This window comes from Dermacentor andersoni, chromosome 10, assembly GCF_023375885.2.
Source record: "Dermacentor andersoni chromosome 10, qqDerAnde1_hic_scaffold, whole genome shotgun sequence".
NCBI lineage: Eukaryota > Metazoa > Arthropoda > Arachnida > Ixodida > Ixodidae > Dermacentor > Dermacentor andersoni.
Window position 1 is genome coordinate 64,218,922 of NC_092823.1, and position 25,878 is coordinate 64,244,799.

Consider the following 25,878-nt stretch of genomic DNA (forward strand, 5'->3'; position numbering starts at 1 on the left):
GTGGGCCTTAAGTCTGTCGCGTTAAAACAGACACGTCAGATAATCCCTTACGAAAATTGGACACAGAAGACATTTTATCATTGATTTAAACATTGTATCATCTAGACGGCATTCACTTGAATCAGGTTCGAAATTGCGTCTTGGTTGCAAAACTTCTCAAACCGGTCGAATAGTCGACTGTACGCATCCCAGTTTAGCCGCATTATTAGAAAGAAAAGACGCAAAAAAAAACTTATTTTGGAAGGAAATTTCTTCACCCATGCCACGGTTAGAAGCAAGTACACGGTATCCAACGCAGCACAAGCAGTAGAATAATACTTCGCTAACATTACCATTGTTTGTCTCATCTATTAAGTCAGTGAGCCATGTCTATGCATTCTCAAAACATTACCAGGAGTACGTGCATAACTTCGCTGCCATATAGATCAGGTAGTAGTTAACGAGATGCATTGTAACAACCGCTTTACGCACAATGTGAAGTGCTAGTTACCATGTTCAGCGCAGAAAGTGCTACGTTGCGTCATCTTCTCATGTATTTGAACCAAAATAATAATCGGTTTTATTGCGGTGCTATATTGCAGATGTGACGAAGAAAATTGCACATTCGTCCAAAGGGCCAGGCATACATACGGATAGGAAGGTGATGCACGAAGCCAGCTTCATAGTTTTATCGGTGGTGTAAATGATAGTAAACATTCAGTTACTAATTCAACTAACAAGCGTGGTGTATCGCGCTCACACCGCACATTCGCTATCAAAATGCTGTCGTGATAAAGAGTGCCGGCAAAGGGGAGGGATCGCATTCTTCTCCCTCTCGCTTCACTGCGTCTATGTTAGGCTGACGTAAACTGCGATGAAAGAAAAAATTGCGCTGAGCCAAGAACTTCAGTAATACGGAAGAGAATTATGTGTCCACGCATTTACAACACATGCTTGTTAATGAGATGCAAAATCAAGAATGGGGCTGAGAGATGAAGAAGCACACTGTGGTATAAAGGTTACAAATTGCAATAAGGTGCTGCAGAAGTGCTGGCCTACGTTTAGATAGCAGGACCTATATTCGTCAAAGGCGGCCTTGTCTTCTTCGACTGGTTAGTTTCAATGGGTTAGTGACGTCCCGTGCGGTCGTTGTCAGTGATTACTGAGTGCAAAGGAAATTGGCGCACTGACCGGATGACCGGCTCTTCTCTAACTGCAAACGCACGCCGCCTACGACACCCTGAAACGTCCCTCGCCTCTCGCTTCCTCAACTACCTATGTCCTTATTTTTCATTTCTTGTTTTCTTCTTGCTTGCTTTTTTTGCCGTCTCTCCAATCTCCCACTCTTGGCCAACCGTCTTAGAAACCACGCTTAGAAACGTCAAGCGACAGCGCTCATTTTCTTTTCAGTCTCCCTTTACAGCCAGCCGCCACCAACAATGACCGCACATGACGTCGCTCTACTAACCCGTTAAAATAACCTCTCGAGGATGACAAGGCCGCCTTCGGCGAAGATAGGTCCTGCTATCGAAACATTGGCCAGCCCTTCTGAGGCACCTTAGCCCTGTTTATATCCTTTATGGGACAGTTGCTAATGAGATGGACTTTAATTCTGTAATTTCTGAGGGCAGAAGGGTCTCGAGATTAAAATAAAGGTACGCCCCGAGCAAGTTTTATACGTCTGGCGCCCATCCAGTATCAGTAGGCCACTGAAAGACAGCAGTGAAATGCGAGCTATGACTAGTTTAGTCAGTTTGAGCAGTTGGGGCCTACACCGTAAGCAGAAGGGGTGGAATTATTTGTTAAACCTCTGTAACATCTTGCGTAAGCAGGATGACGCACATGGTCACATTAAGAGAAGCAGCATGGATTGCTGGATCGACGGCAGTTTCGATAGTAAACACGGAGCTCAAGAATGTATTGAATTGTGTGGCGACCGACCTGGGTGTGCAAAAGGACTTCACTATTGTGCGCTCTAGGTATAAGATTAGATGAAGGGGTCTTAGGATTGATTACTTTCCAGGATTATCGGCACCAGAAAGATCACCAGCCCAACCCTGGCTATAGCAACTGAAACTCGTCATAGTTTCGCAATACAGCTGCTCGTTCTTTGGGTTTTTCATGAAGGAATTTGTGGTGGGGGCCATGTTAAAGATGAACATCGCACGAGTAGAATATATGGGATGAGGATCATGAAGACAGAAGTGTTCTTGGAGCTACTTTGAGCGTATTTATCGTTGTGTTAAAGCCGTACGGGTTAGCAGTCGACAGACACTCGTAGAGCAGATAAATGTTTACTTTTATCAGTCTGATTTCGAAACAATTTCTCTTCTTATGCACAGTTGCTTCAAGCGCCGACCCCTCTCGTACTGCTCTGGGTCGACAGTTTTCCACCGAAGATAAACGATCTACGGTGCTGGAAGTCTTCCTATTCCAGGCCTGCTGCTGCTGGTACCTTCACTCACTATGTTCATGGAAATTGGTTGGAAAATGTAAGCGCTCAAATCTATAGACAAATATACATATTAATGAAAGGCTGATTACAACAAATCTATAATGAAGGCTTAAAAATCTGATGGTTTAACCAGAACGTGAGAACTTGAGTCGTATAATTGCACCTGTTCCTTCAAGAAGGTTGTGTAGCCGTAAATTAGAATATCACCAAATGGCGCCAAACGGCGCAAATCAGAATCGAGGCAGCTCAAGCCCAGATTTTTAGTTTCCGAATCGTGATGTACTTTCATAGTTTTACTATGGTGACTGATAAATCAAGCATTCCAATATAAAAATGTTGTGTCCTCCTTTTAGAGCGCACACGTCTTGGCCTCTGGTGCTTTCTCATCTTCCTCTTCAACGTTGAATTTGTAAAGCTGCAAGCAACTTTCAAAATTGCATTGCTTCCATCGTTCATATCACAGAATTAGCGAACATTGCCGAGTTGCCAGGATGTGTACACGAGAAATGTTTTTGCATGTGCCCGACAATTGGAAACGTCGCAGTATAGTTCTTCTCGGAAACTAACAATGTGATTTAGAGCTAAGAGAGCCCACACAAGGAGAATAGAGAAATGCTGAGAGCAAACGTGCACACTGCAGAATATGGGGCGGCTATTGTGGAGAACCTTGTTCCCTGCACATTCCTTTTTCGCCACTGGAAGAAACGTTGTACATTACATGTAGTGAATTCTTTGGTAGGGGTCTAAACGGACGCTGAGCAGCAAGAGGAGCTAGCAGAGAGTTATTACACTTCTCCGGCCCTTTGTTACGTGTGCCAAGACCATCATTCGGAAGTTTTCAAGGAAGAATATTATGCAGATCCCACGCACTGTGGGAATCGATGTTTTCTGTGCTGCTTGCTTTGATGATAATTAGCGGTGATGTTGACGGCGAAAGCTTACTTTCTTCAACGGTTAGCCTAACACGAGCGTGGTGAGTTGATGCTAAACGTAACCTTGCGTGCACCACTGCTGTTTGTCTGCGTAGTACACGGAACACACAGGGTGAGATATTTGCTGGAGGCGTTGTTGTGCACCATATTACATACCCTCGGAGAGGGTTGAGCCTTGTTATTGTCTCACATGGAACATCGCGTCATGGCAGAAGTATTAAGCTTGAATTGCATTAGGCGGCTGTACGTGCCAAAACAACAATCCGATTATGAAGCACGCCGTAGTTGTGGACTCTAGATTAATTTTGACAGCGTGATGTTCCTTAACGTGTTCAACATCTAAGTGCACGTACGTTTTCTATAACGTTCCCGTCGAAATGCAGCTGCCGCGGTCGGGAACAAACCCACGACCTCTAGCAATGCCATAGCCGCAAAGCTTCCACGGCGGGCACAGAAGTGTTGATTTTACTGCGGACCGCTGCCGCAGCGTAGCCTCGACCCTACGGGGCATTTTAACTAAAGCGGCCCTGCTTCTTCACGCGCTGCATAATTTCTCCTCTTGACATAATGCATGGTGTTTATTTTTCAGAAATAGGAGAAACGTACTGTACCGTACATTGAACTTAAACTTATCCAGTTTACCCGCAACCGCTGTCGTATCATAGTTGGGTTTCCTTGCCTTCTCACGTCACGCCCCCCCCCCCCCAACTGTAGGGGAACTGCCTCTTCTCCTTCCTCTCTACAGTTCTATCTACATCACCTCTGGACTTGCACGTTAGTAAAAAGGGAAGCACTGCAGTTTCTGCAATGCTTTTTAGGGGGATCACGGATGATTACAGCTGTCAAGAGGCTAATGTGGCGACGCCCAGGGAGTTTCCGGGGGCATTGTGCACTTTCGACGCGGTGGCTTCCAAACGAGTCTCTCGCGTCGCCTTTCCTCTCTTGACTCACTCCTGTCATGTATACACACGCTCTGAACCAACCCCCGCCGCGGTGTGCCAGACGGCAGCAGTAGCAGTAGTAGGGGCAAAGTCGAGAGAAGAGACAAGGAAAGCTTCGCTTTAAAGAATCCACCAACGATTACGATACTACCTAATACCATTGAAAAAACTTCGTTTTTCCAATGTTCTAAAAGAACTCAACGTGCATAAAGTTTAAATTTATAGGACTTCCGAACATCATATACCTGATGATGATGAAGCAACTTCTATTGGGCCCTAAATAAATCGGTGGTGCACGCAGGCACCAGATGGGGTGGTTCCCTAGTTACGGGACCCATATGTTTCCAGCAGCTCCTGGCCCCTGTCCGTCACTGCGAGCTGAATCGGTAAGGCGGGGCTGGATAACAGTTTCCCATCGCTCAAGGGGTTGGGGATTGGGGGTGTTGGTGGGAAGGGGAGGAGGGGGGGTCTTGAGTTCTGTGCACTCTGCCAAGACGTGCGGCAGGGTGCCCTTTCCTCTTCTGCAAAAAGGACAGAGCATATCGTATTCCGCAGGGTACATGCGGTTCATGAATACGGGATGCGCAAGCGATCCCGCCTGCGCTCGACGCAGGATCGTCTGTTGGTGCCTGGTGAGTTTGGGGTGCGGTTCTGGCAGTCTGCATCTTTCCTCTCGGCACATCCGGGTAATGCCCCGAAAGCTGGTAACCGGGTGCGGTAACTCTTCCGGCTCGTGCTCGGCCCGGATTGACATTTCTCGGACATGGTAGTCGGCGATGGTGTTGCCTGCTACCTGCGAGTGAGCCGGGACCCACACGAGCTCTATGGCTCTTCCCGGAGGCTTGTGCTTGGCTAGAATGGCTCGGGTCGCGGAGGAGATTACCCCCTTGCGGAAGCTTGTGTAGGCTGTCTTTGAGTCGGTGACTACGGTGACCACGCTCGGCTGTGCGAGTGCGAGGGCCACGGCCGCTTCTTCGGCAACTGCGGGGTCTGTTGTCTTCAGGGACGCGCTGACGATCAGCCTGTCTTTTGATGTAAACACCACCGCTGCACGGTCACTGTGTTTTCGGAGCGAGGCGTCCGCGTAGAGGACCCTGGGGTTCTCTTCCAGCTTCCGGGCTAGGGCTTTGGCTCGCACGGTGCGCCTCTCGTCGTCCTTGCCCGGCGTCATATTCCGGGGAAGGGGTTTTGTCTGAATGATCGTTTTCCAGTCTTCCGGAAGGGCCGTCTTGATAGATACTGGCTCGGTCTGCCATCCTATCTTGCGTAGGACGGCTCGTCCGTGTTCCGTGTGACTGAGCCGGATTCTCTGATTAGAGAGGTGGGCTTCGATGAGCTCCTCCACTGTGTTGTGGGCGCCCATGTCTAGCAGATTTTGCGTGGACGAGTATATGGGCATGCCCAGTGCTTGTTTCGTTGCCTTACGAAGCATCGTGTTTAGGGTGTCCCTATTCGACTTCGTCAGCTGGAGATACGGGGCGGAGTAGGTAACCCGCGACACGACGAACGAGCGTACCAGGCGCATGGCATCGTCTTCTTTAAGGCCTCGGTTTCTCTTGGATACCCTCCGAATCATACCAAGTGTCTGTTCGGTTGTAGTCTTGATCTTTGTGATGGCGGTCTGTGCCTTTCGGTCGCTGTACATGTACGTCGCTGATGCGTGTACAAAGTGTCCTGCGTCAGTAGACCAAGGCTTTTGCAAACTATTTTCTAAACAGGTGTTTGAAAGCATCATACGGTCGTTATCAGCTATGCTTCCGGATGTCCCGACAGAACTGTACTTCCCACCGAGTGTAGATATGGCGAAAATAGAGCACATCTTTAGCGCAATGTGTGGCCTAAGTTGGACGTATTTGGCTTAATGAGGACCATTTTAAATATTGAAGCACCTTTTCCCCTTATTTTCATGCCTTATACGGGGTTAATGGCGGTTTATCCGGATTCCTCGGTGAACTATACGATACACTTTGTTTATATTTTAGGAAATTAAAGGGGCCCGTTATGGGTAGGGTTGCCAACTTTCGACTGGATGAAGTCGAGACGGTAAGTACGAGGGTACGAAACGGCCGACCACGACCTCGTCGACGCCACAAGCCGCCAGTCTGTACGTGCAAAAAAAATTTTTCAAAAACTACCATGTCGCGATTTGCAAGAAAAAACATGCACTCGTTGCCGGGATAACACGTCTTGCAATACAGATAGAGGTGCTGTGAATGGCTAGTGGCTACAGAAGAACAAAAGCCTCGACAAAAGCGAAACCGCTGTTATGTTTATGACATGCAAGAGAATAAAAAAGAATTAAAAAGATAAACTATGATTTGTTTATTTATTGTTGTTCAGCCAATAAAACACAAAAGTAGGGACATTTAGGCGTCCCGATGGGGTCAAGTCGGGACTCGGGGCATTTACCCAAAAGTCGGGACGCTCCTGACAAATTCCGCATGGTTGGCAACCCGAGTTATGAGTGATTGTATAGGCGAAATTCAAAGTGCTTGAGGCAATTGCGGCCGATGAAATAAATTATGAATTCAAGGGCTCTGGAGCGTTATCAGTAGGTTTTACCTGCGATATGAAATGTATCCCAGTTCTCTAGAATAATTACAAAAACCACTGAAATAAAACTCAACCAAAGGGGGAATAGTATAGCAAATGAATATTCGAATTTAAATGCATGAAGTTCAAGTACAGCCACTGCGAAAAATTCCTTTAACAAGTGCTCGAAGGCGTTAAACGGCCATTTTATCCTATGTTTCCTAGTGGCTTGAAAGAAGTCTGCGTGACACCAAGCTTACATTTAATGCGAATGGAGAGAATCTAATGTGCATGGTGCGGCGAAAGTTTAAGGTTTCCGGCTTAAGCAGGAGCGTTGGAAATAATTACTACACCCATGTTTTACCCTATTTTCTTGGGTTTTGCGAGATTTGTAGTAGACTTCCCAGGTGTCCTCGGTCTACTAAGCTAGGCAGTCTTTTTTATATGTGGTTAAAATTAGTGACAGGTTATAAGAAATGCATAAGCAATGTTTAAAGTGTGTGGACTAATTGTGGCCTTAACAGTAAATTTTCTATGCAAGCGATACGACTGGACTGGAAAAGTTTATTATGGTCCCGCAGGACTCACTTCGGGCGTAGCGGGCGTCTCCCACATAGGGACCGACAGGGAATACCTGGCGACCGCTTCGCGTGCCTGCTGGACGGCCCATCGTGTTTTACGAATGGCGCATAATTTATCCCGCTGCCTTGGGAGAACTACAAACACCACTGAGACCAAGTTTAGCGGACATCGGGAAAGCATTATGGCGAATCTGTATGTGAATTCAAATACAGTGTATCAAGAATAGCTTTTGTAAACAAAAAATGTCCTTAGGAAGTGCTGGAAAGTGGTATATGCGGAAGAAATATCGAACCTGCGAGTGACTTACGGACTCTTTAAATTACGTCGTTCAGTTTCTAGCAACTGGACCTCATACAGCCGCTTAAAAAATAGATCCGCTGGAAATTGACTTGCGACTCGGCAAGGTCATGTAAGTAGGCTTTTTTTTACACTTATAACAGACAGGAAACTTCCCCTCCGTAGTGCCTAAGCAGAGTCATATATTCAAGGAGAAAAACTCCCCACATTTTCTCTCTTGCACCCGGTCATACTCACAAACGTCTGGCGCCTCCATAAATGCCACGCCCCGCTGTACTTACTAGCAACTGTAAAGTCGTGCGCGGGCCGCTGTATCTTGAAAGCCATCTGAGATGGTGACAGAATCCGGCCTGTGTCTCCGCGGCTTAGTTCGAGTTGAAGCGACGGAGCGCGAAGGCCGATTCGCTCGCTGCTCCTGCCGCACTTCCTCAGTCCAGCATTTTGACAGCGAGTTTCCGTGGCCATCGAGTTCGTGTTTGCTTTTGCGCGCGTGGCAACATGCTTCTTAATTTATTTCTTATGTCTATGTTTACAAGCATACACGGCCGATAAAAGTACTATACACTAAATTCCTATAACTGCCCAGTAATTTGCTATAGCAATCACTGCTTCGCCTTTCGTGCGAAACTGGCTTTCTCGTGGCCACACTCATAAATGTCCTTGATTTTCTTTCAGACCGAGAGCACCGACGCTAAATTAAAAAGACAGTAGGTATTGCAGCTATTTTACAGAAATCTTTCTTAATGTTAACGCAAATTAGAGGAAAATGTATACTTTATGTGAATTGCATTTGTGAGAGCTGAACTGTTTTTCTCCAAAGAACTGGCCGCGCAGCATTCTTCTGTGAAATAATTTTACAGCGTAAGCTCTTATGAACTCATTCCAATAGCCGATTCGGTTGGCGGTCTTATCCGCCGCCACCGGTACCGGGGTCTGTTGCAGCAATCGCCTGGAATGAGAAAAAATACCCAGTTCCTGCAAGATTAAGCAATTTGCAAAAGGATAGAAAGTTGGGCGAGTTGGTACGGTAACATGATCTTGTGTTGCAGCGCGAAAGGACGCGGACACAGACTAGAAGCAGACAGGACGAGTGCTAACTCTTAACTACAATTTTACTGAAACGAAGAAGGTATACATAGGTGACTGCAAAAAAAAAAAAAAAACTCAACATAAGAACATGACAAGGTATAAAGACATCAGTTAAACATATCAGGAGGTAGGGAAGTAAAAAAAAGGAAACAACAAAAAACACTACTTCAGATTAACACACGTGTTGTGAAGATGCTGAAATTCGCATTCTAACAGAGACAAAGATGCATGGCTAACGCGTCTATCCTAATCTTTTAATGTGGAATGCCTCGATTATTTCCCGTGTGGTTTGGCATTTGTGTGTTGAAGAATTTGTCTAGTCTGTGTCCGTGTTCCTTCGCGCTGCAACCCAAGATCATAAACAAATTGCATTTTGCGTGCCAGCACCGCGACCTAATCATGAGGCACGTCATAGTGGGGGACCAAAATTAATTGGGATCCCGATTAATTTTGGCCACGTCCGGTTCTTTAAAGTGCACCCAAATCTAAGTACACGGTTGTTTTTGCAATTTGCCCCCATCGATATGCGGCCGCCTTGGCCGGGATTTGATCCCATGACCTCGTGCTTAGCAGCGCAACACCAAAATCGACTGTCAGGCTGAGTCCGCATCTGTAATGCAGAACACGAAATTGTTACTACGTCGTTGGTAACCCCAACCGACTTTCTCTTGTCTTAATATTTTTCTCCTTTCTTTTTCACCCGTGCAGAGCAGCCATCAAGGCTGTCTAGGTTAAACTGCCTGCCTTTCATTTATCATTTTCTGCTTTCTCGCTTCAACCTGGTTGTGGTACTGCTGTCGTTGTCACAGACACTTACACTGGCGGTGCAGACACGCACATACACTCAGGCAGCCACAGCTACTCAATTTAGACAGACACGCTAGTACACCTTGTTCACTTAGCGAAACCTCAAAGAACGCTGGACAGCCAGGTACCTGCCAAATGGTTGGCGTGCATTGATTACCACATTGCGTGGGATTTGCACAATTCTTATGCAGAAAGCCTTCAATGGCTCATGCGTAGAAAAATTAGCCGTCCGGCGTTATGGCAGCAAAATTCAATGGCAACGAATTTGATGGGAGTCGAAACCACGACATGTCGTGTTATTTAGGCCGAATTAAAGAACAGTTGATTAGGATGAATTTATTTGAAGCACTGCAACCGACGACATTTGGTGGGAGTCGAACCCACTGCCTTTGGTGCTAATTAGGACAAAGGTAATTAATGCGCTCGAACACGCTACTTTTGAATGGAGTCGGACCCTCGACCTTCGGGGGTAAAAAAGATGGTTGCTTGAGATTTCCGGTTTGATTCACAGCCACTGCGGCTCTATTTCGATGGAGGCGAAATGCGTAATCGCCCGTGTGCCGCGCGTCACGTGATCCTAAAGCTATCGAAGAATATATACCCCATGGGGTGTGTGGTATATATTCTTCGATAGTCGCTGATTACAGCCTGCCTCATAATCACGTCGTAGTTCCGGCACGTAACACCCTAAAATGAATTTTAAATAAAGCTTTGGCGAAATAATGTGCATCTTACGATACTGAAGAAGCAGCGCCCATCATTTTTTTTATTATACAGCAGTTCTCACTGCGACTGCTGTAAACATTCATAACAAAATATATGCATGCGCACGGTGTATTATTTCCCGATAATTATGATTCTTAGTCGAAGTATTATGTGGCTTTGCTATTTTGAATAACGAAAGATCTTGTGTGTTATTTTTCAGTGAAGCTGAGGTCACCTTAGAACTGCTTGAAGTTCATGGCATAGCGACGCTTACAGTCACTTCAACGGGTAAGAACTGGTACACCTTGTTGCATGCTTTACGAGAATATTACGCTAGTCATGTTTCTGTTGACATAATTTTAGCATTGCTCTAACGAAGAAGTTCCACTGACTTCGTCACATACAATCCCCTTTGAATACCCGCTCACATTTTCATGATCAAGCCACACATGATCCCAATTCATAGAGGCATTATAAATAACGTCTTTGATGCACTGGGTCTAAGAAAATCCTTACTTCAGAAAGCTTGTTTTGTTGTTGTTAAATAAATCATAGAACTTCTTTACGAGTTTCGAACAGATTACAAAACATATTATCATTAAAGCAAATAACTGCATTTAGAACACAGCTTTCTTCCTCGCGAGAATTTAGCATATATTTTTAGACTTTCAGATGACCGAGTTACGGCCACCCAGTTATAAGTAATAGTTATTCCGATCAAATTCTCGGGTTTCCTTGGTATCATTGTAAATAAAATTAAATGAGCAGCTGTGCCTAGCTTTCTAAAGACGTTGATAGACTCCATTTTCATTTCTATGCGCAGTGTATGTCGCGAGTGGTAGCCGGAATAGCCCCAGTGGCTGCGGAGCACTTGACCAAGTAGGCGGTCAGAGGTTCGACGTGCCAGAAGATGCTAAGAATCTCCGGATCTGGACAGGCCGCCACTGGAAACTGAACATGGCAACGTTATTACGTCTCAACACGGCCGAGGGCATTGATAGGACGTTTGCCACGAGGCAAACCTGCCATTCATCAGCGCTTATCCAGAAGTCAACGCAACGTTCACACCGACTGTTTGCAAGTCCACAAACTGCTCCTACCAGTGCCTTCAGTCTGAACTAATGATGAATAGGGCCGATGTCGAATCCTTTCGAAGAACGGCGCCGACCTTGTATTCCCAGGTTGCTGTACGGTCACCTATTCCCTCCCATCGGAGAGGGAGTGTGTCAGAACGATGCGATATCATGGGCGGGGTATTGCGACCGATTCGACAATTGTGACTGGCCGCAATTCCGTCGTCATATTCCCTAGTCAAGTCGCCTAGAGGAGATGACGGTATTAAAAGCGAAGACCGCTCGTGCAGAGACAGCGGGCGTGTACTCACGTGAACTCAAACGTTTAACGGACTCCTGCATAAATTGGGCTTGCGTAATAGGAGGCGTGTAACTAATATAAAATAAAGCCTGTTTCCTTTATTCCTACCACCGGACGTATCCGTAGATAGGCTTGGCGGATTCCTGACCCAAACACCTCCTCGAGCAGCCACAAGATGATTGGCCGCGGTGAGATCAAATAGGCACTCTCCAATGATCTGGGATCACCCGACCTGCGAACGAGGCTCCGGGAAACACGAACTTCGCACGCTCGAGGTAAACTAAGGACGGAAGAGCGACTTCTGTGGATCCGGGATCAGCAGACCTCCTCTTCTTGGCTAAGGGAGGCACAACCGTCACAGTAACGGCGTGGAGTCTTGGACGACTAGAGGAAACTTGAAGGAGTTGCAGCAGAAGGCAGTTCCACAATCTGGGATCGGCGGACCTCGGAACGTGGCTCCGTGAGACACGACCTTCGCAAGCTCGAGGTTGGGTGAGTGCTTGAGCGACTACGTTTTTCCGGACGACAACGACAAGGTTCTATCGGGAAATTAGTTGTGATTGATCGCCACGTGGTGTGCGGTCAATACAGGGGAAGTTGCAGTCAGCTCTCAGATAAGCATGGGTACCACAGTGTTAAAGAAAGAGGAGGTGTTGCTCTTGGCAGCAGAGCTCGGTATGGGTATTAACCATAAGTTGAGGAAGCCCAAAACTTGTATGGCGATAGACGAAGCGGGTTTCATTGAGGACGAACTCGCGGATGCCTCGGAAAATACATGTCGCGCGAGGAAAGAAAGAGAGGAAGAGAAGGAGCGCGAGCAAAGGCAGGAAGAAATTGAGCTCGAAAGGGAACGAAGGCAGGCAGAAAGTAAGCGCGAGAAGCGCCAGGTGGAAATTGAGAGCGCGTAAATGAGACTATAGAGCTACCGAGATCAGCCCGCATGGCGGATGCGGTACCGCCACAAACGGAAAATGTGGTAAGGACGAGTTTACTTCAGCCGTACAAAACAGGCCATGACATCGGTCTCCACCTGATTAATTTTGAAGGATTTGTGAGAAGCGATCATTTCACCAGAACGCATGGCCGGAGCCGTTGCTTGATTTGTTGCCGGGAGAAGCCTCGTCTGGGCGAGTAGCCCGACTGGGCGCAGCCAGGACATGCGTGTACAGTTCAGTGAAGGCGAGTTTGCTCACAAAGCACAAGCTTTCCCCAGAGGGACCTTTCGGAGATATCGAGACAGTAGCAGCAGCCTCCAGTGGACTACCGGAAAGATGCCCTCACCTTTTATCGAACAGCTCAGAGTCTCTACTAAATAAAAGTGGGTGCACATCTGCTGAAGCCCAGGTCACGCCTTTGAAGAGGTCCAAAGCACGCGGGTCAGGTCAGCAGAAAAGTTACGATGATGAACGAAGTGCACCAAAGGAGGATGAAACAACAAGGTGTGAAGGCGTAGTTCAGCTATAAGAGGAAATCTTTCCGATTTTCCGGACATCAGTACATGGAAGTTCGCTAGGCTGAGTAGCCGCCAACGGGAGGAAGAAAAGGCACTCGGAAACGAGCACCAGAAACAGTGCTACGAGAAAGAGGCATCGCAAATTCGGAAATGCTGCAGAGAAGGCCACGCGGCCGAGTACATTGAAAGCCACTAAACCCTGTGGGGAACGTAATGAAAGATTTAGAAAGACGCATTTGTCGTTTGGAATGTTTCTAGTCGGAGCGCGTCCGAGTCGACAGAAGAGGTTGAAAAGACAGCGATGTTCGGCGCGGAGGAGGACAAAAGCCAAGGTGCAATTATGTTGCCCCTCGTTCAGTTCTTTTCGAGGTGTAGCCTGTATGACACGGGTAAGCGCAGCGGTCACGCGACGGAACGTGGTCATACCAGGCAGCGCATTCCGAGTGCAATACCAAGAAGGCAGCCTGACAGTACGAAAGGCATTGGGGGTCTGCAGCAAAAATAATGCCCTATGTACCCTTTGTATTCCTTGCTTGACAAGTTTGACAAGAGCTTTAACACAGCGACCACCTCGAGCACGGCTTGAGGAGATGGCGCAGCCGTATGCTATTCAGAATGAATAACGGCAGCACAGATTTTGGGGAAAGCGCAGTTTGTGTTTCTTTATTTTTTAGAGTTTGGTAAAATGTTTGACATCTCAGAGGGTAATGATCGTTTTAATAAGCAAGCATTAAGCTTTCTTTAGACTGTTTGCTTTAGATTCTCACGAATATTCTGAAAGAATGTCATGGTCTGCGCGCTCATAAATATTGAGACACGCTTCAACCGCCAACTCTTGGTTGTTTGTTAGGAACCTGCAGTGGCGTGCTTGAGCACCAGTTCGCTTTTCCAAAAGCTCGTGAGACTTTACTTTCGAAATAAGGCGCGTTATATAAAGGAGTCGTTGTTAACCGCCGAATTTAGAAAACGTTTATATCATTCTTTTAAGGCGTGTCTTTCTCGGACACAAAGAAGCAGAGCGTCGGTGCGTGTCTCCCACGTGTATTCATCAGGCGGCAGAAATTTAGTATCACTTTGAGCGTGCGTGGAAGTATTTAGAAATTCCGTGTAACTTCAAGCACGTAATTTTCGTTACATGCTTTTTTTTCATTAGTTCTGGTCCTTGTGGACAAGAGAAAGGAATGGTTAGTTTGCGAGTCGCACGAAAGTGGAAGATTTGCGGAGCTTGTTATGAATATGTGGATTGTTTGAAAGGAAAGCTTTGTCATCACGACCTGTGCTTGTCTCGCCAAACTTTTGCGGAGAATGCATTCTGTGGCTTGCCGCCAGCAATCGTGGTCTAGGTGTCATCCTTGCCCAACTTAACGAACGCTGTGGAGAGCATCCCGTGCTGCACTTCAGTCAAAAACTAACACCGCGAGAAGAGGAGTTTAGCACCTCGGAGAAGGCGTGTGCATGGTATGGGCCGTTGAAAAGCTGGAATGCTGTATTCAAGGCACGATATTCACGGTCGACAGCGACAATTTCCCTCTTGCAAGGCTGAAGCAAATGTCGGGTGAAAACGGGAGCCTGCTGAGATGGAGTCTCCTTTCGCAAGAGTAGAGCTGCGAGGTCAAGTATATTAAAGGGAGCCATAAGAATAGAGATGGTCTGAGCCGGGGATTTTAGGCAACGAACTCAGAGTCTTTCTTTAGGAAGGTGTTTTGTACGTTTGGTTATCGATTTTATTGAGATAGGCGACCTATTTTTGCTTTGCCGAGAGCTGAGCACGACAAAACAAAGAGAGTAGGAGCGACAGAGAGAGGGGTAGACCTCTGAAAAGCAATGCGGGGATCATAGCGCCCGGTAGGCGTGTCGCTCAGGCACACCGACCAGTGTGTGTGTGTGTGCGTGTGCGCGCGCCTGTGTATTACCAGGGAGGAGGCCATAACGAAGCGAGGGCTGGGCCCTCGTGCTGCATTGCGACATCGGCCTTCACTTCTCGAGCAATCCCCGAGGCCGCGACCGAGCGTCGACGCTTCGGGCAACCTGACAGCTGGTCCCCTTCAGGTTGAATCTCTTCGTTGAATGCGCTCACAGTCTAAAGCGCTTCAGGTCCGATAGTGTGTCCTCGAGCTGGAACTAGCATGGGTTTATGGTATGCCATGTTAACATTCTTGAGACGCAAACACAAATTGCCAGGAATAATACACAAGGTCGCACAACTGTCCACCAACGCTTCGACGTGCTCACCCTCAACGATCACCGGCACGATATTTGAACGGCGCGCTAGTGGAATTTTAGTCTTCTCAGTGAATGTCGTATCTTCCTCCGAACGCTGCATAGCTTAGTTTTCCGGGTGACGTTCAGAGGTGATTTATGCGGACTGAAGTTCTGACAAAAAGTGACGGAAGAGCGAAGGTACGCAGTGTCCCGTGGAACGGTAACCATTTGGCGTCTCGGTCGATACAGCTGCAGATATGGAACGGTGCGTAGGGGAAGCGTTACGCCGGTTTTTGTGAGAGGCCCTGCCAGTTAAGTCATCACATTTATGCATGCACCCACGGCTCTCCTATTGCTGGTGCTTGAGGTCGAAACATGATATATGTCCGCGATAGCAACAGTGAGAGCGCGGAGATCTATGCGCAGCAAGTCTGTGCCAGAATAGGCAACTTGATGCAGTGGGTATATGCAACCAGGCATGCGCGCTGGATATGCGTCCACTCTTAGTTAATACCCCGAAGTGAGGATTACAACGCTAGCTGCTATTAACAAACAATAGCTCGATGTCCACGCCAGGAGCCTCGAGAGAGACTTGGTCATCGCCAATGCGGACATCCTAGGCTGTCAGAAATGTGGAGCCACGAACAGGTGCCTATTCGTGGTTATGAACTCATCGCGCGCAGTAAGCATTTCACGAGCAGGCGCACCGGCGTGGCGCTCAACAAAAACCTCCTCATGCGCCACTTCACCGTCGAAGCCATCGCCTTGCTGATACCAGCCGACGTGGACAGTATTCTGATATACAACGGCGTTGGAAGCGTCTGTAGGTGCCATGTCAAGGACAATGGCCAGGAGATTACCCTTGCAATCATCTGCATGAGCCTTGGGGCACCCTAAAGGATAATAGCGCTTCTCATCGACCTACTTCATTAACTACACCAAGACCGAGGTACTATGACAGCTCTCGCGAAAAAGTTGTGCCGCTCATCATCTACGGAGACGATTGACATCTCCAAACCGCGAAACTTATGCTTTCTGCATAATATGAGAGACCTGGTCGACGTCTACAGTGCTCGAGCCCATGGCCAGGACCAGCAGAAGGCTCGATCACCTATTTTTTGGGGGCACGCAAGAGCTTACGCCTTTGAGCAACAACGCTTAGTTCGCTGTTCAACGTCCGCTTGTCGCTGCCGTCATTGACGGACAGGAGGCAGCTACTGCAGCTGACCATACTTTGCTTTCCACCAACGCTCATTGTGGTCAAAGAATATACACTTTTTCTTACTCTGTGTGTGCTGTGCACGTGTGTGTAGACAGGGTGTCCCACATAACTTGAGCCAAGAATTTAAAACTGAAAGACGCGTCGCAAGCGAATTGAACCGAACGCATACTATTCCCAATAGCCTATAGTAACTCAGACATTTTTTTTGTTCTCTCTATAACTCACTAATAAAGGTTAAATAACCAACTTTTTTATTATTGGCTTAGGACCATACGCAGATTTATAGAACATCTTCAGAAACCACCGATCGAGTTGTTTCCGTTATGATATGTCTCACGTAGTCCTTTTTTCCGGGTTGCCAAGAAATCCCGCGAGTTATGCTAAAAGCAACGGAATAGAGTGCCTGCGCAGTGGTATCCTGCTGCTCTCAAGCGTGCGTTCGGTGAACAAGGTCGGCTCCAGTCGGATAACGACGAAAATGAATGCTGCTGGCCGAGCGCTGCCGGTGAGATTAAGAACGCCCTGCCGCTTCCTTGTCGCCAGTCATGATGCAGCCGACCTTGTTCCCCGAACGCACGCTTGAGAGCAGCACAATACCACTGCACGAATGCTCCGTCACGTGGCTATTTTTATATTTCGTGGGCTTTCTTTGCAACCCGGAAGAAAAGACTACGTGAGACGTATCGTAAAGGAAACAAGTCTATTGGTGGTTTCTGAAGGTGCTCTACGAATCTGCGTATCATACTTGGGGTCCTCCGGCAATAAATAAATAGTTCCGTAATTAACGTAATTAATTAGTGAGTTATGAGGAAAACAAAAAAAATGTATCAGTTGCTTAGCGTATTGCGAATAGTACAATTTGCTTCACCCGCCGTGGTTGCTCAGTGGCTATGGTGTTGGGCTGCTGAGCACGAGGTCGCGGGATCGAATCCTCGCCACGGTGGCCGCATTTCGATGAAGGCGAAATGCGAAAACACCCGTGTACTTAGATTTAGGTGCACGTTAAAGAACCGCAGGTGGTCGAAATTTCCGGAGTCCTTCACTACAACGTGCCTCATAATCAGAAAGTAGTTTCGGCAGGTAAAATCCCACAGTTTGGTTTAACAATTCGCTTCCGACGCGCCTTTCATTTTCAAATTCTTGGCTCAAGTTATCTGGCACACCCTGTATAGGTGAACATGTATGTGTGCATATAAAGGCAAAATATACATCGGGCAATTAGAGACACCATGTCAACCCTTTAATTAAACACTGCACTTGTACATATCGCAACTGTCTTTGCCTGGTTACTTCCATAATAATCATTACAATAACCAACCTAACCATCATCATTCACATAATATGAAACATATCATCACCTATTGCACAACCATCGAAAGAAATGATGCCAGTCGTATTAACGTGGTCAATCATATCGAAAAGATGGATGCGTCGCCATTCTTTTCTATGTAGAATACAGTCCCAGGCAGCTATTAACGCATGCAGCGGCTTCACAGGTTTGGAATATTCCTAGTTCTATTAGTACGTCATGGATTTCACCTGCATAATTGCGGAAGAAAGCAGCTCTTAATATTAATACGGAACAGTTATTTCATTGACCAAAAGCTGTCACGGCCTGTCATGATTAAAGAGACGATGAGGACGACGTTATAAACTGGCACGGGTTGTTAGTTCTAGGCATGGATACATGAATATGCGCTTGTAAATATACCTGTAGATATTCATTCATCTGCATCTTTATACGTAACAATGGTTAGCGCTGCACGCACCAAATCATGTCATGTACTTCCCCTTCGAGTGTTTTCTTGTTCTTTATACGCTGATGTGCCCAGCTTTGTCCTGCAAGAGCCGTTAGGTGTTTCTTTAATATCGGAGCCTAATATGCGGATGCGCACGTTCAAGATTTATATTGGGGTGGTAACTATACCGACGATTCCTACGTCTGAGGTTAACCTCCTTTTAAATGCCAAGCTACTCCCTACCCACCACCCTCCTTTCTTTCTCACACACTTTATGCCGTTTTAATGGCTTCGAAATTTTCCCGACTCACTGCCTACTATGGCACTCATGTCATTTTTTCAACTTATGTCCCTTTGTTGCTCCCGTGTTAACCGGCTAATCGGACGATTCCCCTAAAACCACAAACGCGCGCCGCGTGCTACACCCACGGTTTATGTCCACATTTTCTGAATGTTTCCCTTCCTCTAACTCCCCCAACAACCTACCCGGGCGACTCTCCCCATCATTTCTTTTTCCCGCTACCTCCTCACTCCCCCGCTCTCCCCTCGTCTTCCAACCCCTTACTTCCCGCAATGATGCTTTGAAACGTGGAATCACAGCACTCATTTTCTTTTCAGTCTCTTTAGAGCCAGCCGCCGTCTTCAGTGCCCGCACGTAACATCACTCTACTTACCTGTTAAAATTAACCTACCGAGGATGACAAAGCCGCCTTTGACATAGGTCCACCAATTGAGACATTGGGCAGCCTCTCCAGGACATTTTATCCCTGTTTATGTGACTTCTGTACCACAGTGTCAAAATTTATACATTTCTATGAAGAGGTTCTTTTCCCCTCTTTCAAATAGTCATTCCCCGCAATAAGTATGAAGTATGACATGCGTGCATTTGCAGGAAAGAGGCTCCAGAAAAATTCTAAAACAACCCTAAGATACTTGTGTTAGGCTTAACATTCTATCACTGGTACAAAAATAGCAATTTTATATGGTGTTTTCTACCTTGAGTAATGTTCAATAGCCTTTGAATAGCACGAGAATTCATGAATGGCAGTCTCGAGAATCGTTGCAAAGTATGTTTATCAAGACCATTTCTCAGAGAGGAACCTGATCATGAAAACGAAATACACAAAAGGACAAAGTATTGGAGCGCATACGGCACGCATTACCCATGTCATGACTTGCAGCTTACCACTATCCTTGAATTGAAGGCGGTATAATCATTGTGTTCTGCCAGTACTAGCATATTGGGTCGAAACTAGGAAGTTAACAAAGAAGCTTGCGAAAAAGTTAAGGACTACCCAAGAAGCGATAGAAAGAAAAATGTTAGAAAGCAGACCTAAAGAGACAAGAAGACAGCAGAAGTAGCCAAGGGTAGCCAAACGAAAGTAGCCGATGTTCTAGTTGGCATAAGATTAAGAAATGGAGTAATTGTGGTCAGATAATGGCGTACGGCAGATAGGCTGTGGTCTATATAGAGTTACAGAATGGATGCCAAAAGAAGGGAAGCGCCGTCGAGGACTGCAGAAAACTATGTGTTGTGATCAAATTATGAAATATGCGGTAATAACGCGGACTGAGCTGGCACATAAGGGGCTAATTGGAGATCACTGGAAGACACATACGTCCTGAAGTGGACATAAATAAACTCATTATGATGATAATACCTTGAGATGCATTGCAGCTATTTTTATTTCTAACTTTTCATTTCTCTTTTCAGCCAATACTGACTTTGTAGAGCTTATTAAGGGGGATTATCATATTTTTTATGTTTCCTCTACTTGCATTATCTTGCGTGGGCCTGTCTCAGAAAAGTGTAAGTACGCGCTGTCTTAAAATGTAACGCTTATACACTGTAATAGACCGGACTACTTGTTTTCTAGATTTTCCACATTCCATTGCTTTGCCGCCATTACGCCCAATGCATCATCACTCCAGTGTCTCCCGTTGAAATGAATAGATACCGAGAAATCTGAGCAGTCCGTCAACTGTGCTTATAACATTGACAATCCTTCCAGCACTTTCAGGAACGCACGCCAAGGGCCATCTTCTCAACTTCAGCATGAACTTCTCTGTAGCTATAGTAACAGGGACGTAGACATTACGCGTAGCCTAAATGACGAAGGCGAAGAAATCCAGAGAAAAGACGGGGAATGCGGGAGATGGAAATTCAAGACGATGAGCAAAACGTGAACAAGGTGAATGCAGGAGCCAACGTTTCGACAAGTGGGCTTGTCTTCTTCAAGGCGACATATGCTTTCCTCGCCACAGTATATATAGGTGGGGCCCCTCCAAAGGGGAGAGGGCGTGAGGCGGGAGGACGCCTCACGCCCTCCTCCCGCCTCACGCCCTCTCCCCTTTGGAGGGGCCCCACCTATATATACTGTGGCGAGGAAAGCATATGTCGCCTTGAAGAAGACAAGCCCACTTGTCGAAACGTTGGCTCCTGCATTCACCTTGTTCACGTTTTGCTCATCGAAGGCGAAGAAAGTCACGGGTTAGGAGCATGTCATAGACCACGCTACAACACCCAGCCTAAGCTGCCGCCTTCGCCTCGTGCGCCCGTGACCCGTGGCACCATGGTTGGCCAATTCAACTTCAATCCGCGACCACCTTCGCTCCTGCTTCGGGTTGCATGCACAGATTGGCTATATTGGTCGGCCGACCCGAACAACGTGGCTGCCACATGGAAATTCAGTGTATCGACTCAGCCACAGCACGCGTGACGATGGCGCACCCATCCCTGGTGACGTGTCGTGCATGTTAGGCCTCTAATGGTTCTCCATCGATCATCTGGCCTGCGGTTCTCCCAGATCGACAGCCTTCTCCACAGTGTGACATGTGCACTGCGGCATAACGCACAGCGAGAGCTGCCAGAGGGCCTGCTCGCAATACTCTGATAACCACGTGCTGGGCTGACTATTTCGTCAGCCACTCGTACGCTAGTACACTGCGTTGTATCTAGAATCCCATCCACCTGGCACTCTAGGATTCGATGAAGCAAGACGCGAAACGCTGTGCTCGCACCATACTGCGGATCTTCAGCCAAGAGAAGTTTAATAGAGCTACTCTTTCATACGGCTTTATCATTTGAAGAGCCAATTTTACCTCAACAACACTAAAGTACACTACTTGCGCTAGCTCCAAGCAAGTCGCGCGCTGTCAGCCTCCTCCTCTCGGTTCGCGTGAAAACCAGCTCAATGTACTGGACCTAAGAAGGGAAAAACGAAGTGCTGTACCTTTCTTATGCCCAGAACAATGCGCTCGTTTTTCGCTCGGGTCATGAACCAACCATCCCAAATGGCTATGCTTATGCTCCTCTGTGTGATAAGACCTCCGCTAGGACCGTGTATCTGCGACTATCTGGTGGGTTAGCTAAGGTTATTGGCGTTCCTCTGTTTACGCCTCGCCTGCGGCCGTGTGCCTGCTAGCATTATTGCACCACGTGTGTGGCCCTTCACATCCCTGCTACAGAATACATTCGACTCGGGTCGCTAGTCTTAGCACAATTAATTAAGAGTAGCTTGATTATATAAAAGTTGTTCGCATTATTTAAAGCCCCCATTTCAAAGCTCTGCTCTTCCTTCACGTCCTAAGCCAGAAGCACACACTACTGCACTGGCAACGCTCCGCCTTGGGAACGCGCCTTTCGCATCATCCGTACGGCTAACTTAAGATTAGACGGTGAATCCACAATGATCGCCCACTTGGAAAAAATTCTCTAGATGGCCCTAGTATTCCGATATTCATTGCCAAAGTGTTGAACGGAAAATTTTGGCGTTCCAGTTACTCCTCTGCGTCAACACATAAAACGTCGTCTTGTTAAAAAAATTAGGCAGAACCACAATGAACATTGGCTACAAGTTTGACGGTGCTGTTCTCGAAACTGAAGCAATCCATAAATCTTCCCGATTGGATTTATTTTGTGTGAAGGTTAGGATCGGACCGTTGCAAGGCGTGTTACGCGGCGCAGATGATTTTAGCGAGGCATTTCGTTACGACGCAAAAAAAGTATTAAATCGGCACACAGACAATACGCATATGAAAAGCCAAGTCAAATACGACGATTTCTGAAGTAAGGCTAATCACTCTCGCAAGTTCGGTGGGTGCGGAGGCCGAATACTCCGATCACCTCACGCCCCTCCGGCGCCTTGCGTGCCGTGGAAGACGGCGTGCTCCCTCGCCTCTTCCTCCTTTGCGCGCGAGAGATAAAGCCACCATCCTCTACTCACCCTCGCAGTGAGTCACGTGACTGTACCCGACGCAACAATCGGCGCTGCACCGAACTGACGCAAGAGAAGCCGTTTTACGTTGTCAACTTAGCGGCATGCATGGTCGTAGAATTCCCACAACGACACTGGGCTTAACCTGTTGTCGAAACGGTTTCGAACGCTTCCTCCTAAAGCTTTCCGGATCGGGTTCTGTTCATAGATGGAGAATAATGTATCGGTTTGGTAACCTGCACTCGGAAAATACCTTCGGACTCACATGCTTACTATGTAGACTTAATTTACTGCTACTGTCAGACACAGCGCACACGAAGCTATCAGCCCTCGGTGCTCCTAGATTCCCTACTCATCGCAAAATCCCTTTCAAGAAAGATAGGGCCCACGCGGCCGCTCTCCGTCGCTAGCCATCCTACCGTCTCGCCATACGCAGCCACCGCCGGAGTAGAACACCCCCCCCCCCCCCCTATAGTTTGCGCGCGCGGTGCAAGACGGCGCGTACCCTACGAGATCAAGCTAACATCAGCGCACCCTCCCACACTTTCACTCGCACCTACAGCATATGACCGGCGGCCATGGTGTCATGCAAAAAACTTGTTTAAATAGGCCAGTTTTCAAGTACAGGATCTTTGGAGTGCTTCAGCAACCAAGAGGCAGTAAGAAGCGAGTCAGCCCCCATATGTTGAGCGATGGACGCGTGCTGATTTGGTCGTATGCTTTTGGCAAATATGTAACCCACTTGTGGAAGCACGATACATATTACGAAAGAAAAAGGAGTTATGGTATGCCTGACAGGTTCCTGATTGATGCCATTGTAAGTTGTTTTGAGCGAAAAAATAAAGCAGAAAATTGAAAGAATTGCAGGTACTCTTCTAACCTTAGACGTAAATGTTTAGTAAATGTGTTGCGTGGGTATCATGCGGTGGATACATGAGGTTGTTGTTTCCTGGACACCTCATGTCGCGGGTTTCCTCAGGGAGCAGTAATACCATCTTACAACAGAGTAAGTCCCTGAGCTGTTGGTAGAAGAAACAATGCCTTGAGCGAACATTGATAGCGTGTTTCATCAATGTACGTGGGCAAAACAATTTCTCCATAATATAAAAACATGCGCATATGCTCCTCTACCTTCTAAGTATTAGACTTCAACATGCAGTCGCCTTTCTTTTTCATAAGGTACAAGAGCGAAATTGACCCGCATATTCCTTTTTTAAATTGCAGTGCACTTGAAACGCCTGAATCAACCTAATTATTTACATTGCGCTTGTTTTATTGCTTAGTTACAACTTAAATTAGCAATTGATTATCTCACGTTTAGATAAAGATGTAACTATCTTACCGACTATAAAGTGGGTAAAAATATAACTCACTTTATTTTCTATAAATATAGATAGCCTTTAAAAATAACATTACGGGGTTTCACGCGCCAAAACCACTTTCTGTTTATGAGGCACACCTTAGTGGAGGACTCCGGAAAGTTAGACCACCTGGGGTTCTTTAACGTGCGCCTAAATCTAAGTACACGGGTGTTCTCGCATTTCGCCCCCATCGAAATGCGGCCGCCGTGGCCGGGATTCGATCCCGTGACCTCGTGCTCAGTAGCCCAACACCATAGCCACTGAACAACCACGGCGGGTGGATAGCCGTTGACAAATCGTCATTATATATATATATATATATATATATATATATATATATATATATATTCATAAAGATGCTTTTGCGTATATTGGCACCTGTGTATCATTGCCGAATCTCCAATTGTAAATGTTCTCTTTCTTTTTTTCCCCTTAGATAAGGGTTTATGCAGCGCCTGGGTTGCTGCTAGTACAGCCAGCTTTATGCACAAAAAATGCAAGCAAGCATTCATGGCTCATTGTGCAACAAATGACCAGTGCAATAAAAATGAGGGAAGAAGACGTCGCTAGTGAATATATGTATGCCACAACAAATGACAAGAATAGCACCGAGGCAACACAGCTGCATAAACATAGCAGTCGGTTCCTTGACTGTCATGTGATAAATTTAGAATTCTTATTAACATACGTACACCGTTGGAGCTCTTGGTTTCCTTTAGCTCGAGATAGTGCTTGAATAAATGTATTCAACAATGTAAACATCGTCTATCACCGCTTCACCTTTTCGACCGGGACAATTTTTGAAGCGACACTTTCTCTGTCGACCATTCTATGGTTTCGCCTGGGTCGTTCGGTCGGTCACCGATCGGGTTCTCGACGAGCAAATTTGCACTCTCTTCAAAAAAGTGAGACGCGTCCGGCAGCGGAATTGTAACATTGCCCCACCTCCCCCCTCCCCCACCACCCAGTGCAGTAAGCCGATGCTCTAGAGATAGTGAGCGAGTTTTTGCCACAATAGCACGTGTACTTCTCTCGCATACTAAGACGCGGGAGGTAAATATCGTGCCAACGCTAACTGTCTCCTTGAGACAACCACCGCGTGTTGATCATGACTGTGATTTCCTTACGATGGCACATACGCACAGTAGTATACTGGCCAGGAAGTGGCTAATACATTTACAATACATCTGAAGAGGTAGAGAAACACGAGTCTATGTGAAATTCGTCACATCGTGTACAACCGGTACGAGAAATCACATACGAGCGTCAGTCTCTTTTACGCCAAACACGCAGGAATCAAATAGGTAAAATTTGCAGCATTTGATTAACTGCTTCGCGAAATCTTCGCTTCGCATATATTCGAATATGTGCGTTCGATGTGCATGATATGTTAATGCGTTGCCAGAATGAAGCGAGCTGCACGGACGGCAGCACCACGCATTTCTTCAAAAATTGGCAGAGGCTTAGCTTGACTAAGCCTAGTGGATTGCGAAAGCAATCTTCTGTTCAGGTTGTAGAGTTCCATACTGCTCATCGAACGTGTAGATGCAGTCTCGTCGCCATTTAAAGCATCCATAAGGCTTGCTGTCGAACGCTCAGGTGTCGCCAAAGTCGCGTCAGCATTGAGAGCATGCATGATACTTGTAGATGCACCCAGATCAAGAGAGGTTGAACGCATTCGCCTGGCTGCATAATATGCACGCCGTTTAGGTAAACGTTGTTTCTCATCCTCTTCATCCGTTTCTTCCGCACGCCGCCGCTTCTTAGCTGCAGCATATCGTGGCAGCTTCACCTTATACACGTCATCCGACATACCGTGGAGGATTCGCTGAGACGATCGCGACGAGCCGAGTTGGGGGGGCCGCTTTTCCACAGCTGGCATGACGGATGGATGGATGGATGTTATGAGCGCCCCTTTGGAACGGGGCGGTGGCTTGCGCCACCAAGCTCTTGCTACTATGCTGCTTAATATCCTACCTAGGTTAACCAAT

At 46.9% G+C, this 25,878-nt stretch overlaps 1 long non-coding RNA gene across 2 annotated transcripts; it reads left to right on the forward strand.

The window, feature by feature from the left end:
• The first annotated feature begins 2,216 nt into the window (after nt 1-2,216).
• LOC126543873 (uncharacterized) lies at nt 2,217-24,646 on the forward strand. 2 transcript variants are annotated; one of them, XR_011890357.1, is made up of 5 exons: nt 2,217-2,471; nt 8,394-8,429; nt 10,540-10,607; nt 20,024-20,119; nt 24,324-24,646. It is a non-coding gene; the product is annotated as an uncharacterized lncRNA (long non-coding RNA). The 2 variants fall into 2 exon arrangements; XR_011890356.1 differs by having other exon boundaries at nt 8,394-8,425.
• The last annotated feature ends 1,232 nt before the right edge of the window (nt 24,647-25,878 follow it).